Source organism: Oncorhynchus clarkii, chromosome 5, assembly GCF_045791955.1.
Source record: "Oncorhynchus clarkii lewisi isolate Uvic-CL-2024 chromosome 5, UVic_Ocla_1.0, whole genome shotgun sequence".
NCBI classification, from domain to species: Eukaryota; Metazoa; Chordata; class Actinopteri; order Salmoniformes; family Salmonidae; genus Oncorhynchus; species Oncorhynchus clarkii.
Window position 1 is genome coordinate 89,391,888 of NC_092151.1, and position 15,908 is coordinate 89,407,795.

Below are 15,908 nucleotides of genomic sequence, written 5' to 3' on the forward strand. Positions count from 1 at the left end.
GGTTTGAGTTTTAACGAGTACATTTAGCATTTAGCGTAGCGCATTTGCATTTCCAGGTGCCTAGTTGAGACATATGCGTCTCAAGTAGAATCAAGAAGTTTTAACGAAAACTTTAATATTATTTTGATTTGATATCAGCTATTGTCTAATCAAGACAGTTCTCAATCCTTCTCAGGACGTTGAAGCTTGTAATATTCTACATTTCCATAGATATAACATGCTTACATGATATAAAAGCCTTATCTAGAATGTTCAACATTTTAAGTGTTAGTCCCAAATATCTCTCCAGTCTGACAGTTTGCAACAGTCCCATGCTCATGCCCCATACATCAGAAGGTAAACTGTTACTGCCCTCTGGTGGTGATCTGAAAACTTGAATACCTGAATACCTGCAAACATTTCCACATGAGGGCGATATGCACAAGTTGGTGTCAGAACAAAGGGAGTTCTTATAGATACCAGCAAATAAAGCCTCAATTTACACGTTGTTTATGAGTGCATTTCACACTACTTTTGGAATATAATTGGATTTTAAGGCTCTTATGAATGTCCTGCTTAATATAATGTTTGCATCATGGAAAATCAACTGCATTATACTTATATTATAAAAAAATATATTATATTATATTATATTATAAAAAAACTCAAACTCCAACCAGTAAAATGGCTTTTTCTAGTTTTTGTTACAGGGTGCAGACGGCGATGGTTTTCTTACTGCCGCCAAGAGCTGCACGCATCTGTGCATGATGTCAGTGTGTACTGGAAAAGGATCTATTGGATAAAGTATTTTATGATTTGGTGCTCAGGACCATGTTTCATTTCTACTGTCCCCCCAATAGAGATCCCGTATTTACTGATTGGCCAGAAAATTATACTGATTGGCCAGATGGTGGCGCTATAACAAACGATTGATAAAGCACAATTTGAAAGGTTACGTCTCTAATCCCGTTTGACTTAAAATCATGAAATTCGGTACATAGTTCCCTCTCTTCACAAGGAACAATTTGGCCGTAGGCACCTACACCTACAAAGTCTGCAGTGATGAATTTTCCTCCATTTTGAATGTTGGGAAAAATACTTAAAATGCTACTCCTCTGGCGCCGAATGACTGATCTGCATGAAAGTTGGTATGTGGCAACAATGGACAAAGGTACCACAACACACTATTTTTCAGAGGAGTACTTAAAACAATCTATTGACCAATAAACATTCACATGGGCGTGGTCTGGCACAAATGCATATAAATCAGTCAACGATATTCATACTGTAGCAAAATTTGGCACACATGTTGCAAACCCTGTCAAAGGGGGTTGCTATACTAATCAACTGTACGTACGCTGGTCAAAAGCAATATTTCAGACACCACTGGCCTGATTTGATCGGAACTTGGGTGAATGATGTGTCTCGCCATAGAGATCAGTCATTTACTAAATGGCTCAAAGGGGGCACTGCATCATTCGCCTGGGACGACATGTTTACTGTTGTCTTGTTTACTGTAAATTAACAGCATATTGATGTCATCAAAAACCTGTTCTCCTATCTCCTACTGTATGCATTACTGTATTCTCTGTATTTACTGTATTCTCCTGTATTTACTGTATTCTCCTATCTCCTACTGTATGCATTACTGTATTCTCTGTATTTACTGTATTCTCCTGTATTTACTGTATTCTCCTACCTTACTGTATCCATTCAAAGAACTAGTTTAGAACAATTAAAGTGCAGGTTTCACAGACCCAGATGAAGTCCTGGATTAAGAATCACTTTCAATTGTGATGATCCATTAACAATGCTTTTAAATCCAGGAGGAGGTTTAATCTGGTTCCTGCAATCTGTCCCTAAAAGTAAAAACGGGGCTAATACGTTATAACAGAATGTATGATTAACATGAACTGTATGGGAGGATTCTCCACAGATCCTGTTCCTGCAGTCAATTGCCCTCTAGTGGCCTCATGGGTGGAATGTTAGTCATATTTTCCATGATGTATTAACTAATGAACAAAAAAAAAATTAACTGCAGAAAATCCATTGTTTCGATGTCAAACGGTTTTGTTATATTTCAGTATTCTGTGATGATTATAAAGTCTAATATTGGGATGCAAACTCAAAATGGAATACATTTCAACTGTATCTAACTCTGTACAGGTGTCTTCTTTTTGTTAAGCCCATAACCATGTATGTGAAGTGTATACTTTTTCTAAGTAGATTTAAGACTACCCAGAAACACTCTGTGTGACCCTGATTTAGCCCAGTGCCATACAAGGTTAATCAAGGTCATGTTTTGATACTAGAGAGGCTAGTATATTAATTTAAAATTCTGTTTGATTTGAAGGAAAGTTGACAACACAACCACATTGGTCTTTAAGATAGGCCTTTATTCATTTGGCTATAAACAACATTTTGCATCACTGGCATTCTCCATGGACTCATGAAACCCAAGGTACCTATTTCATAACTTTGATTGCTGCAACAGCGGCCACTCAACCAAGCAACTTTTTCATGAAGTCATCTGACTACAAGGAAAAAGACAAGCAGAAAACAAATGAATATGGAGTGCATCTCATCAAGCAAAGCATTAATTAGAATATTCTCTCATTATACTGTCATGGCTACCTGTTTGGACTCTGATTTGCCATAACGGAGGAAAGTAACAAAATGCTCGCAGTTCTGTCCAAGGAGGTCATATTTTATTGTGAAGCCTCTCATTTTGTCCACTTCCCCCATAATGACTTCAGTCCTCCTTGGATTGTACTCGTCATCCAAGTAGTTGTATATTTTGCAAGGATCCCCTGCTGCCACATCCATTAATGTATCTATTGTAATCATGCCTTTACAGGAAACACTGGGTGAGCTGGATGAGAAAGCACTCCAGAAACCTGAAGACCCATCTATAAAACAGGAGAAAAGGACAAGGTTTGTGTGTTGTCAAACTTTATCAATAAGAATTTTAATAATGGAGCGGTCAACATCCACCTGAACACACTGCTATTCTCTGTTTATTATCCTTTCATAGTCACTTTACCTCTACCTACATGTACATATTACCTCAACTGAAATGTACCCCTTCACATTGACTCTGTACTGGTACCACCTGTATATAGCCTCCACATTGACTCTGTACCAGTACCACCTGTATATAGCCTCCACATTGACTCTGTACAGGTACCCCCTGTATATAGTCTCCACATTGACTCTGTACTGTAACACCCTGTACATAGCCTCCACATTGACTCTATACCGGTACCCCCTGTATATAGTCTCCACATTGACTCTGTACCAGTACCACCTGTATATAGCCTCCACATTGACTCTGTACCGGTACCCCCTGTATATACAGTGCCTTGCGAAAGTATTCGGCCCCCTTGAACTTTGCAACCTTTTGACACATTTCAGGCTTCAAACATAAAGATATACAACTGTATTTTTTTGTGAAGAATCAACAACAAGTGGGACACAATCATGAAGTGGAACGACATTTATTGGATATTTCAAACTTTTTTAACAAATCAAAAACTGAAAAATTGGGCGTGCAAAATTATTCAGCCCCTTTACTTTCAGTGCAGCAAACTCTCTCCAGAAGTTCAGTGAAGATCTCTGAATGATCCAATGTTGACCTAAATGACTAATGATGATAAATACAATCCACCTGTGTGTAATCAAGTCTCCGTATAAATGCACCTGCACTGTGATAGTCTCAGAGGTCCGTTAAAAGCGCAGAGAACATCATGAAAAACAAGGAACACTCCAGGCAGGTCCGAGATACTGTTAGTAAGAAGTTTAAAGCCGGATTTGGATACAAAAAGATTTCCCAAGCTTTAAACATCCCAAGGAGCACTGTGCAAGCGATAATATTGAAATGGAAGGAGTATCAGACCACTGCAAATCTACCAAGACCTGGCCGTCCCTCTAAACGTTCAGCTCATACAAGGAGAAGACTGATCAGAGATGCAGCCAAGAGGCCCATGATCACTCTGGATGAACTGCAGAGATCTACAGCTGAGGTGGGAGACTCTGTCCATAGGACAACAATCAGTCGTATATTGCACAAATCTGGCCTTTATGGAAGAGTGGCAAGAAGAAAGCCATTTCTTAAAGATATCCATAAAAAGTGTTGTTTAAAGTTTGCCACAAGCCACCTGGGAGACACACCAAACATGTGGAAGAAGGTGCTCTGGTCAGATGAAACCAAAATTGAACTTTTTGGCAACAATGCAAAACGTTATGTTTGGCGTAAAAGCAACACAGCTGAACACACCATCCCCACTGTCAAACATGGTGGTGGCAGCATCATGGTTTGGGCCTGCTTTTCTTCAGCAGGGACAGGGAAGATGGTTAAAATTGATGGGAAGATGGATGGAGCCAAATACAGGACCATTCTGGAAGAAAACCTGATGGAGTCTGCAAAAGACCTGAGACTGGGACGGAGATTTGTCTTCCAACAAGACAATGATCCAAAACATAAAGCAAAATCTACAATGAAATGGTTCAAAAATAAACATATCCAGGTGTTAGAATGGCCAAGTCAAAGTCCAGACCTGAATCCAATCGAGAATCTGTGGAAAGAACTGAAAACTGCTGTTCACAAATGCTCTCCATCCAACCTCACTGAGCTCGAGCTGTTTTGCAAGGAGGAATGGGAAAAAATTTCAGTCTCTCGATGTGCAAAACTGATAGAGACATACCCCAAGCGACTTACAGCTGTAACCGCAGCAAAAGGTGGCGCTACAAAGTATTAACTTAAGGGGGCTGAATAATTTTGCACGCCCAATTTTTCAGTTTTTGATTTGTTAAAAAAGTTTGAAATATCCAATAAATGTTGTTCCACTTCATGATTGTGTCCCACTTGTTGTTGATTCTTCACAAAAAAATACAGTTTTATATCTTTATGTTTGAAGCCTGAAATGTGGCAAAAGGTCGCAAAGTTCAAGGGGGCCGAATACTTTCGCAAGGCACTGTAGTCTCCACATTGACTCTGTACCAGTACCACCTGTACATAGCCTCCACATTGACTCTGTACCGGTACCCCCTGTATATAGTCTCCACATTGAATCTGTACCGGTACCCCCCTGTATATATTCTCCACATTGACTCTGTACCAGTACCAACTGTATATAGCCTCCACATTGACTCTGTAACGGTACCCCCTGTATTTAGCCTCCACATTGACTCTGTAACGGTACCCCTGTTTATAGCCTCCACGTGGACTCCTGTACCTGTATCACCTGTATATAGCCTCCACATTGACTCTGTACCGGTACCCCCCTGTATATAGCCTCCACATTGACTCTGTACTGGTACCCCCTGTATATAGCCTCCACATTGACTCTGTACCAGTACCCCCTGTATATAGCCTCCGCATAGACTCTGTACCGGTACCCCCTGTTTATAGCCTCCACATTGACTCTGTACTGGTCTCCCTGTTTATAGCCTCCACATTGACTCTGTACCGGTAGCCCCTGTATATAGCCTCCAAATTGACTCTGTACCGGTACCCCCTGTCTATAGCCTCCACATTGACTCCTGTACCGGTACCCCCTGTATATAGCCTCCACATTGACTTTGTACCGGTACCCCCTGTAATTAGCCTCCACGTGGACTCCTGTATCGGTACCCCCTGTATATAGCCTCCACATGGACTCCTGTATCGGTACCCCCTGTATATAGTCTCCACATTGACTCTGTACCGGTAGCCCCTGTATATAGCCTCCACATTGACTCCTGTACCGGTACCCCTGTATATAGCATCCACATTGACTCTCTACCGGAACCCCTGTATATAGCCTCCACATTGACTCTGTACTGGTACCCCCTGTATATAGCCTCCACATTGACTCTGTACCGGTACCCCCTGTATATAGCCTCCACATTGACTCTGTACTGGTACCCCCTGTATGTAGCCTCCACATTGACTCTGTACTGGTACCCCCTGTATATAGCCTCCACATTGACTCTGTACCGGTACCCCCTATATATAGCCTCCACATTGACTCTGTAACGGTACCCCCTGTATTTAGCCTCCACATTGACTCTGTAACGGTACCCCCTGTTTATAGCCTCCACGTGGACTCCTGTACCTGTATCACCTGTATATAGCCTCCACATTGACTCTGTACCGGTACCCCCCTGTATATAGCCTCCACATTGACTCTGTACTGGTACCCCCTGTATATAGCCTCCACATTGACTCTGTACCAGTACCCCCTGTATATAGCCTCCACATTGACTCTGTACCGGTGCCCCCTGTATATAGCCTCCACATTGACTCTGTACAGGTACCCCCTGTATATAGCCTCCGCATAGACTCTGTACCGGTACCCCCTGTTTATAGCCTCAACATTGACTCTGTACTGGTCTCCCTGTTTATAGCCTCCATGTGGACTCCAGTATCAGTAGCCCCTGTATATAGCCTCCACATTGACTCTGTACCGGTACCCCCCTGTATATAGCCTCCACATTGACTCTGTACTGGTACCCCCTGTATATAGCCTCCACATTGACTCTGTACCAGTACCCCCTGTATATAGCCTCCGCATAGACTCTGTACCGGTACCCCCTGTTTATAGCCTCCACATTGACTCTGTACTGGTCTCCCTGTTTATAGCCTCCACATTGACTCTGTACCGGTAGCCCCTGTATATAGCCTCCAAATTGACTCTGTACCGGTACCCCCTGTCTATAGCCTCCACATTGACTCCTGTACCGGTACCCCCTGTATATAGCCTCCACATTGACTTTGTACCGGTACCCCCTGTAATTAGCCTCCACGTGGACTCCTGTATCGGTACCCCCTGTATATAGCCTCCACATGGACTCCTGTATCGGTACCCCCTGTATATAGTCTCCACATTGACTCTGTACCGGTAGCCCCTGTATATAGCCTCCACATTGACTCCTGTACCGGTACCCCTGTATATAGCATCCACATTGACTCTCTACCGGAACCCCTGTATATAGCCTCCACATTGACTCTGTACTGGTACCCCCTGTATATAGCCTCCACATTGACTCTGTACCGGTACCCCCTGTATATAGCCTCCACATTGACTCTGTACTGGTACCCCCTGTATGTAGCCTCCACATTGACTCTGTACTGGTACCCCCTGTATATAGCCTCCACATTGACTCTGTACCGGTACCCCCTATATATAGCCTCCACATTGACTCTGTAACGGTACCCCCTGTATTTAGCCTCCACATTGACTCTGTAACGGTACCCCCTGTTTATAGCCTCCACGTGGACTCCTGTACCTGTATCACCTGTATATAGCCTCCACATTGACTCTGTACCGGTACCCCCCTGTATATAGCCTCCACATTGACTCTGTACTGGTACCCCCTGTATATAGCCTCCACATTGACTCTGTACCAGTACCCCCTGTATATAGCCTCCACATTGACTCTGTACCGTTGCCCCCTGTATATAGCCTCCACATTGACTCTGTACAGGTACCCCCTGTATATAGCCTCCGCATAGACTCTGTACCGGTACCCCCTGTTTATAGCCTCAACATTGACTCTGTACTGGTCTCCCTGTTTATAGCCTCCATGTGGACTCCAGTATCAGTAGCCCCTGTATATAGCCTCCACATTGACTCTGTACCGGTAGCCCCTGTATATAGCCTCCAAATTGACTCTGTACCGGTACCCCCTGTATATAGCCTCCACATTGACTCATGTACCGGTACCCCCTGTATGTAGCCTCCACATTGACTCTGTACCGGTACCCCCTGTATATAGCCTCCACATTGACTCTGTACCGGTACCCCCTGTATATAGCCTCCACATTGACTCTGTACAGGTACCCCCTGTATATAGCCTCCACATTGACTCTGTACTGGTACCCCCTATATATAGCCTCCACGTGGACTCCTGTATCGGTACCCCCTGTATATAACCTCCACATGGACTCCTGTATCGGTACCCCCTGTATTTAGTCTCCACATTGACTCTGTACCGGTAGCCCCTGTATATAGCCTCCACATTGACTCTGTACCGGTACCCCTTGTATATAGCCTCCACATTGACTCCTGTACCGGTACCCCCTGTATATAGCCTCCACATTGACTTTGTACCGGTACCCCCTGTATATAGCCTCCACATTGACTCTGTACCGGTACCCCCTGTATATAGCCTCCACATTGACTCTGTACTGGTACCCCCTGTATATAGCCTCCGCATAGACTCTGTACCGGTACCCCCTGTTTATAGCCTCAACATTGACTCTGTACTGGTCTCCCTGTTTATAGCCTCCACGTGGACTCCAGTATCGGTAGCCCCTGTATATAGCCTCCACATTGACTCTGTACCGGTAGCCCCTGTATATAGCCTCCAAATTGACTCTGTACCGGTACCCCCTGTATATAACCTCCACATGGACTCCTGTATCGGTACCCCCTGTATATAGTCTCCACATTGACTCTGTACCGGTAGCCCCTGTATATAGCCTCCACATTGACTCTGTACCGGTACCCCTTGTATATAGCCTCCACATTGACTCCTGTACCGGTACCCCCTGTATATAGCCTCCACATTGACTTTGTACCGGTACCCCCTGTATATAGCCTCCACATTGACTCCTGTACCGGTACCCCCTGTATATAGCCTCCACATTGACTCTGTACAGGTACCCCCTGTATATAGCCTCCACATCAACTCTGTACCGGTACCCCCTATTTATAGCCTCCACATTGACTCTGTACTGGTACCCCCTATATATAGCCTCCACGTGGACTCCTGTATCGGTACCCCCTGTATATAGCCTCCACATGGACTCCTGTATCGGTACCCTCTGTATATAGCCTCCACATGGACTCCTGTACCGGTAGCCCCTGTATATAGCCTCCACATTGACTCTGTACCGGTACCCCCTGTATATAGCCTCCACATTGACTCTGTACTGGTACCCCCTGTATATAGCCTCCGCATAGACTCTGTACCGGTACCCCCTGTTTATAGCCTCAACATTGACTCTGTACTGGTCTCCCTGTTTATAGCCTCCACGTGGACTCCAGTATCGGTAGCCCCTGTATATAGCCTCCACATTGACTCTGTACCGGTAGCCCCTGTATATAGCCTCCAAATTGACTCTGTACCGGTACCCCCTGTATATAGCCTCCACATTGACTCCTGTACCGGTACCCCCTGTATATAGCCTCCACATTGACTTTGTACCGGTACCCCCTGTATATAGCCTCCACATTGACTCCTGTACCGGTACCCCCTGTATATAGCCTCCACATTGACTCTGTACAGGTACCCCCTGTATATAGCCTCCACATTGACTCTGTACCGGTACCCCCTATTTATAGCCTCCACATTGACTCTGTACTGGTACCCCCTATATATAGCCTCCACGTGGACTCCTGTATCGGTACCCCCTGTATATAGCCTCCACATGGACTCCTGTATCGGTACCCTCTGTATATAGCCTCCACATGGACTCCTGTACCGGTAGCCCCTGTATATAGCCTCCACATTGACTCTGTACCGGTACCCCCTGTATATAGTCTCCACATTGACTCTGTACCGGTAGCCCCTGTATATAACCTCCACATTGACTCTGTACCGGTAGCCCCTGTATATAACCTCCACATTGACTCTGTACCGGTAGCCCCTGTATATATTCTCCACATTGACTCTGTACCGGTACCCCCTGTATATAACCTCCACATTGACTCTGTACCGGTAGCCCCTGTATATAGCCTCCACATTGACTCATGTACCGGTACCCCCTGTATATAGCCTCCACATTGACTCTGTACCGGTACCCCCTGTATATAGCCTCCACATTGACTCTGTACTGGTACCTCCTGTATATAACCTCCACATTGACTCTGTACTGGTACCCCCTGTATATAGCCTCCACATTGACTCTGTACCGGTACCCCCTATATATAGCCTCCACATTGACTCTGTACCGGTACCCCCTGTATATAGCCTCCACATTGACTCTGTACCGGTACCCCCTGTATATAACCTCCACATTGACTCTGTACCGGTACCCCCTGTATATAACCTCCACATTGACTCTGTACCGGTACCCCCTGTATATAACCTCCACATTGACTCTGTACCGGTACCCCCTGTATATAGCCTCCACATTGACTCTGTACCGGTTCCCCCTGTATATAGTCTCCACATTGACTCTGTACCGGTACCCCCTGTATATAGCCTCTCTACTGTTTTTATTGCTGCTCCTTAATTATTTGTTTAAAAAAAAAAGAATTTCTAGATTTTTTACTCCAGTTTATTTTAGTAAATACATGAACACTTTTTTTTTTCATTCTGTATTGTTGGTTAAGGGTTTGTAGGTAAGTTTTTCACTGTAAGGTCGACTACACCTGTTTTATTCGGTGCATGTGACAAACACAATTTCATTTGATTTGCTGTGTAGACTGTTTTAGTGCATCGAAACCAGGATGTGGCCCCCAGACCAGTTCCTCTCTTCAGTTGTTGGCCTCAAACGAAGAAATGATTTCAGACATGAATCAGAGGGAAACATACTAAACCAGCTTGCAAGCATAGCGACCATATATGGAGGGGTAGTAATTTTCCACCATAGTGTGCACATGTAAGTGTAATTGTGTGTTTTGATGAGAGAACTAAAGAGACAGAGAGAACAGCAGATGCTGTAGCTGATTGAATATGTTCAAAAAGTTCTGACTATCGACCATGTTGATATCAGTTTTACTGTGCTGTTAACAATTTGACTTCAAATGATGTTTACACTCTCCGCTAATTCTGGAATTGGAATATCGGCTACAACAAATACATTTCCAGAAAAACATCATACCTGGAACTACCAAATGGATGACATATCCATGTCCAATGTACAGAGCCCAGTGTTTGTATCGTCCTCTGTTGATCTCAATCATGTCACCGATCTTCATCTAAGAATAAGGTGGGTAAGAAGACATGTAATTATGTAATAGGCTACTAACCTATTTTCTCCAACACTAAACCTAACCCTAATTCTAACTCTAAACCACCTAGAAATTGCCTTTTTCCCAGTTGGCCTATTTTGTGTTTGTTTACTATTGTTGTGGGAACTTCAACACAGTGGTGTAAAGTACCCAAATAAAAATTCTTGAAAGTACTACTTTAGTAGTTTTTTGGTGTACACTGTACTTTACTATTTATATTTTTGACTGCTTTTACTTCTACTCCACTACATTCCTAAAGAAAATAATATACTTTTTGCTCAATACATTTCCCCTGACACCCAGAAGTACTTGTTACATTTTGAATGCTTAGCAGGACAGGAAAATGGTGCAATTCACGCACTTCTCAGGAGATCCCTGCCTCTGTTCTGGCAGATTCACGAAACACAAAATGCTTTGTTTGTTAATTAAGTCTTAGTGTTGGAGTGTGCCCCTGACTATTCGTAAATTTAAAAAACAAGAAAATGGTGCCGTCTGTTTTGCTTAATATAAAGACTTTGAAATGATTCATACTTTGACTTCTGATACTTCAGTATAATTAAAACCAAATACTTTTAGACTTTTACTCAGTATTTTACTGGGTGACTTTCACTTTTACTTGAGTCATTTCCTACTTAGATATATCTACTTTTACTCAAGTATGACAATTTGGTACCTTTTCCACCACTGATTAAACATGCCCCCCCCCCCCCCCCACACACACCTTTTACGGAACTGTTGATTAATAGTAATTAGTATTAGTCAAAGATCAGCAACAGTACTTACTGTGGTTGGACTCCTGGTTTAGATGCGAATGTCTCACTGTTGATTGTGCGTAGTGAAGAAAACCTCACCCTGAGATTACATCTTGTTGTCAAGAGTAGTAGGCTAAGGCCTAGTTCTTTTAGAGAAACGTTTGCACATGCCCATACTCATGAAGAAGTTTCACTTTCACACACACACAGAGCATGAGCGTTGAGAGAGAATTGACATTGATTTAACGAAAATAAGAACAAAATGAGCAGGGCCTTGAATTTATTAATGTAATGATTAAAGGTTAAAATGTTAAAGGTTGGAAACAGAGGAAAATATATAGTGGAAGATATTATTAAAGGGGAATTCAAGTAATGCAGTAAAAGGGTTAAATATATTATAATGTTTGCTTTAAGGTATTGTGCACATAGACTGTTTGTTTAGCTTCGAGCAGGTAAGCTAAACATTTAAAAAATGTCCCTTCACATTTTCAAACAGTCCATTTATATTTTGCAACGGGGCTATACATTTAGGTGAGGTGAGTTTTTTTTCTCTTGCCTGAATAGCCTCGTTTCAATGCCAAAAATAAAATGAAACCTTTATCAGGAATCAAGGTAAGACCCAGATGCAGGCAGTCAAAGTAACAAGGTTTATTGTAACAGCAGGGCAGGTAAAGACAGGTCAAGGCAGGCAGGGGTCGATAATCCAGGGTAAGGCAAATTTACAGGACGGCAGGCAGGCTCAGGGATAGGCAGAGAGGTCAGGCGGAGAGGTACAGGGACAGGCAAAGGTCAAAAACCAGGAGGATGAGAAAAGAGAGGCTGGGAAACATCAGGAGCTGACAGGAAAACTGCTGATAAGCTTCAACGAGCAACTGGCAACAAACAGACAGAGAACACAGGTATAAATACACAGGATAATTGGGAAGGTGGGTGACACCTGGAGGGGGGTGGAGACTAGCACAAGGACAGGTGAAACAGATCAGGTCATGACAGTACCCCCCCTATAGAGACACCACATGGCGTTCTACCTGGGCGGATACCTGGTTTACTGGAGTAATGCTGAAATATTTTACTTGAAATTAACCTTACAAATAGCAGTGTTGGGTGATTTGGAAAGCCACAATCAGTCAACAACTAATATAATAATACTCGTAAGAAAGGTATTCATCTTTGGCTCATAATCTGTGGATCCTATATGATTAGAAAGGTTCAAAATGTATGTAAAACATCACAGCACAATGAAAAATATATGGCACATGGAAACCAAACAAGGGTGGTCGATGGCGATTGGTGGGATGGGCTGAGAGAGGCTGAGGGGTGGGATTAAAGAGCTAAGGTCGATGGTGATAGGTGGGATGGGCTGAGAGAGGCTGAGGGGTGGGATTAAAGAGCTGAGGTCTATGGTGATAGGTGGGATGGGCTGAGAGAGGCTGAGGGGTGGGATTAAAGAGCTGAGGTCTATGGTGATAGGTGGGATGGGCTGAGAGAGGCTGAGGGGTGGGATTAAAGAGCTGAGGTCTATGGTGATAGGTGGGATGGGCTGAGAGAGGCTGAGGGGTGGGATTAAAGAGCTGAGGTCTATGGCGATAGGTGGGATGGGCTGAGAGAGGCTGAGGGGTGGGATTAAAGAGCTGAGGTCTATGGTGATAGGTGGGATGGGCTGAGAGAGGCTGAGGGGTGGGATTAAAGAGCTGAGGTCTATGGCGATAGGTGGGATGTGCTGAGAGAGGCTGAGGGGTGGGATTAAAGAGCTGAGGTCTATGGTGATAGGTGGGATGGGCTGAGAGAGGCTGAGGGGTGGGATTAAAGAGCTGAGGTCTATGGCGATAGGTGGGATGTCCTGAGAGAGGCTGAGGGGTGGGATTAAAGAGCTGAGGTCTATGGTGATAGGTGGGATGGGCTGAGAGAGGCTGAGGGGTGGGATTAAAGAGCTGAGGTCTATGGTGATAGGTGGGATGGGCTGAGAGAGGCTGAGAGGTGGGATTAAAGAGCTGAGGTCTATGGTGATAGGTGGGATGGGCTGAGAGAGGCTGAGGGGTGGGATTAAAGAGATTAAAGAGATTATGTTTGGTCATGTATTATTGTTATGTGATTGCTGTCCATAGAAGTGACATGTATGCAAAATGTGTATGTAAAATGTATATGTAAAATGTATGTACACTACCGTTCAAAAGTTTGGCTTTACTTAGAAACGTCCTTGTTTTTTAAAGAAAAAGCACATTTTTTGTCGATTAAAATAACATCAAATTGATCAGAAATACAGTTCATATTCTGTTCAAACATGTTGGAAGGAGACAAAGGGTAGCAGTTTGGTTTCAGTTCCTGATAAGGCAGGCCAGTTGGACAATGAGGGATGTGGAATTCAACTCAGGATTAGTCAACAGTTGAAGACAGAAGACATTGAAGACATTGAAGACCATCTGACTATAGTCCTATCCCATACATACACACTACCACACCCATGAGGGTCCTAGATTTAGGCTGGCCATGACAATACCAGTGAGAGGAACATACTGTGTTTCTGTCAAACAACAGAGAAGGATTGTTTATCTTAGACATGCAAGGTGATGACTATGCCTAGTTGGTAAAAATATATGCTTGTGGGTTGAATAAACTTGGTTTGAACTTTTTCTGTTTGTCTGACTTTTTGTTCTATTTGTTCAGATCAAATTGCCGTACCTCAGCAACCCCTCCTGAACCTAACATACCTTCAGGCCACTGCTGCACCTCAGCAACCCCTCCTGAACCTAACATACCTTCAGGCCACTGATGGACCTCAGCAACCCCTCCTGAACCTAACATACCTTCAGGCCACTGCTGGACCTCAGCAACCCCTCCTGAACCTAACATACCTTCAGGCCACTGCTGCACCTCAGCAACCCCTCCTGAACCTAACATACCTTCAGGCCACTGCTGGATCTCAGCAACCCCTCCTGAACCTAACATACCTTCAGGCCACTGGTGGACCTCAGCAACCCACTCCTGAAGCACTGGGTCATCGGTGTCCAGCTCTGACCACTTATCTTCAAGGAAGCTGGTCTCCTCCTTCAGTTTTTGGACATTCTGAAAAAAATACTATTCAATTAAGTAACGTAGGTGAAGGTTCAAGGTTCATGTAGAAATAGATCAACAAGAATGAGAAAGCTGATTCAAGCAGATACAAGTTTTATAATAGGCCCCCCCCCCCCCCAAAAGAAAAATACTTCTTTGCCGAGATGCGATCCATGTTGGTGATCTTCCTCTTATTCCAGCCTAGTGCCAGTAGTGTGATAATGTCTGTCTGTACTGTTGGAAAAACATCTACAGTCAGCTATTCTAATACATTAATACAGTGTGCTTAACCAATCAACATAAAGACTGCAATTACAGTCATGTGTAAGATAAAAAACCACAACAATAAAATCATTAACATAACATAATATCATCATATCATCATCAGTTAAGCTGTAAAAGTAAATCAAATCAAATCAAATTTTATTTGTCACATACACATGGTTAGCAGATGTTAATGCGAGTGTAGCGAAATGCTTGTGCTTCTAGTTCCGACAATGCAGTAATAACCAACAAGTAATCTAGCTAACAATTCCAAAACTACTACCTTATAGACACAAGTGTAAGGGGATAAAGAATATGTACATAAAGATATATGAATGAGTGATGGTACAGAGCGGCATAGGCAAGATACAGTAGATGGTATTGAGTACAGTATATACATATGAGATGAGTATGTAAACAAAGTGGCATAGTTAAAGTGGCTAGTGATACATGTATTACATAAAGATGCAGTAGATGATATAGAGTACAGTATATACGTATACATATGAGATGAATAATGTAGGGTATGTAAACATTATATTAGGTAGCATTGTTTAAAGTGGCTAGTGATATATTTTACATCATTTCCCATCAATTCCCATTATTAAAGTGGCTGGAGTTGAGTCAGTGTGTTGGCAGAAGCCACTCAATGTTAGTGGTGGCTGTTTAACAGTCTGATGGCCTTGAGATAGAAGCTGTTTTTCAGTCTCTCGGTCCCAGCTTTGATGCACCTGTACTGACCTCGCCTTCTGGATGATAGCGGGGTGAACAGGCAGTGGCTCGGGTGGTTGTTGTCCTTGATGATCTTTATGGCCTTCCTGTGACATCGGGTGGTGTAGGTGTCCTGGAGGGCAGGTAGTTTACCCCCGGTGATGCGTTGTGCAGACCTCACTACCCTCTAGAGAGCCTTACGGTTGTG

The 15,908-nt window shown here is 43.5% G+C and overlaps 1 pseudogene; it reads right to left on the minus strand.

Moving 5' to 3' along the window:
* Window positions 1–2,480: 2,480 nt before the first annotated feature.
* On the minus strand, window positions 2,481–10,916 carry LOC139409791 (phospholipase A and acyltransferase 4-like; annotated as a pseudogene).
* Window positions 10,917–15,908: the final 4,992 nt, after the last annotated feature.